We start from the raw sequence: 2,692 nt of genomic DNA, 5'->3' as shown, positions 1-2,692 counted from the left end.
TCCAGCCGGTGAAGGAGGTGTTCAATCTAATATCGCGCATCAAGGCGAGCAGGACGAGAACAATCAGTCAGCTCTCCACCGTGATGAAAGGAGGATGGATGATTTGCCGCCAAATGCTCGTCGAGTTGAGGATCACGAAGGATCGACTCACGTTGATCCGCGACATGAGCAGATCAGACAGAACGAAGCCATGACCTTCGATCCGCATCGGGAAAGGTTCAACCGAGAGGAGGTGATAGAGGTTGATCGCCGCCAAGTTGCGTCGCCTTGGCAAAGAGAGCTCATAGAGGAACGGTCGTTCGATTCGTCCTACCGGCCCTCCATGGCTACAATCACTCATCGCGGTTCGGAGAGCAGAACCGTAGCTCACAAAGCTACCACTGGGCGCCAAAGAGAGAATGAAGCACTCCGATCCACGGCTCGGACGGTTGATTCACCATTCACTGACGAGATCCTGAATGCCCCGCATCCAAGGAAGTTTGCTATGCCAGTCTTTATTCTGTTTGACGAAACAACCGATCCGATTGATCATGTGTACCATATCTAGTTGAAGATGGCCCTGAATACGGAAAACAACGCTTTAATGTGCAAATGTTTCCCTACAAGCCTAGCTGGACCGGCACTCAGCTGGTTCAAGAACTTGCCTAGGAGCTCCATTGGTAGCTTCCGAGACCTGTGCGATCGATTCATAAGCCAGTACTATGGGAACAAGCGTCCGCCAAAGGACATCTCAAGCCTATTCACAATGAGACAGCACAAAGATGAACATCTCCAGGCTTTTCTCACCAGGTTTAATCTCACTAAGAGTATGGTGATCGAATGCCACCCTTCTACAGTGGTTCAAGCCTTCAAGTTAGCCATGACACGTGGCATTCCGTTCCATACCAGTCTGGTAGTGAACACGCCGACGACTATGGATGAACTCAATGAAAGAGCCGACGGCTTTGTGCGCCTAGAAGAAGAGGAGGCAGCCAATGCTCGGACAGCGTCGCTCGTGTCGACCGAGGAAAAGCCCAAGGAAAAGATCAGGCAGAAGCAGGCTCAGCCACAGCGTCAAACCTCCTGGAAGGCAGAAAAGAGGTCCAGGGAGGAAGAGCTGATCACTCCGCTGAAGGTCACTCTGGCGAGGCTATATCAGGAGAACAAAGATAAGTTTCATCCACCACTGCCAATTAGGCAACCCCTCGAACAGAGGGATCAGACTAAACATTGTGCTTTCCATTCCGATTTCGGTCATCAGATTAATGAATGCAGGAATCTGAGAAGGCAAGTGGAGATGTTGATAGCTAGAGGGGAGTTCGCGAGTTATGTTCAAGGCTCGGCGACAGAGCAGAATCGACCGATGGAACAAGTAAAAAGGAGTCATAAACAAAGCTCCCACAATTTACAACCAGTTCGTATAATCAATGCTATCCACGGTCGACCTGAGCCCAGCGAAGATTCAGATGAGCTACTCCGAGCGCGCCTACGGCAGGCGCAGATGAAGAAAAGGGTTAGCAGTATGAATACTCTACACCAGCAAATCACATCGATACAGATAAAGTTCGACAGGACAGACCTGCAGCGTGTTCAAATCCCCCATGAAGACCCGTTGGTAGTCAGTTTGATAGTGGCGGACTGCCTGGTGCGCAGAGTTCTGATCGATCCCGGGAGCAATGCGAATGTCATGCCGAGGGACACATTTGATCAGCTCGAGATTAAACCAGAGAGGCTCAAGCCCACTGGAAATCCCCTGTTAGGATTCGATGGCAAGGGTGGAGCCCGTCGAAATGGTGGAAGTAGAAGTTCAAGCTACAGAACGAGCTCTTATGGAAACTTTTGTGGTTGTAGAGATTCACCCCTCGTACAATCTCCTGATGGGAAGTGGATGGATTCACAGAGTCCAAGGTATACCATCAACTTTGCATTAGGTCATGAGGTGCCTCGGACCCGATGGAAATAAGGTGATAGACATTCGTGGGGATCAGGTTGCAGCCAAAGAGTGTTATTCCGTCACACTAAAGTATGCTGGGAAAGGGAAGGCGCCCGTCCGATCGGCAAGCCCCAGATAGCAATTACAGGAACCTCCGCCCAAGCAGAACAGGGTGGAGGAGTCAGTTGACTTGACCGAAGAGCCCCTTCTGGATGTGCAGATCGATCAGTCTAAGCCAGAGCGAACTACCAGAGTAGGAATAAGACTGACTAGGGAAGAGCAGCAAGAGCTAGTTGACTTCTTGTCTCACAATGCTGATGTATTTGCATGGAGTCACTTAGACATGCCTGGAATTAACCCCTCCGTATCCTGTCATTCCTTGAATGTCAATCCCAATTTTAAACCAGTAAAACAGAAGTAACGAAGATTTGCTCCAGAACGCAACCAAATCATAGCCGAGGAAGTTGATAGGCTGCTTGATGCGGGATTTATCAGAGAAGTACACTACCCTGATTGGTTGTCCAACGTCGTTGTCGTGCAGAAGAAGAATGGGAAATGGCGAGTATGCATTGATTTCACCAATTTGAACAAAGCTGTCCGAAGGATAGCTTCCCGCTGCCAAAGATTGATCAGATGGTGGATGCCACCACCGGGTATGAGCGTTTAACCTTTCTGGACGCTTATTCAGGTTATAATCAGATCCCTATGGACCCGGCAGATGAAGAAAAAACTTCTTTTGTAACCGAGCGAGGGACATACTGCTACAAAGTTATGCCTTTC

This window comes from Cornus florida, unplaced genomic scaffold (genome assembly GCF_030987335.1).
Source record: "Cornus florida cultivar Cherokee Brave unplaced genomic scaffold, ASM3098733v1 CherokeeBrave_3.0.0_Hap2_Chr04, whole genome shotgun sequence".
Taxonomy (NCBI): Eukaryota; Viridiplantae; Streptophyta; class Magnoliopsida; order Cornales; family Cornaceae; genus Cornus; species Cornus florida.
Note: the sequence above shows the minus strand (reverse complement) of the source record.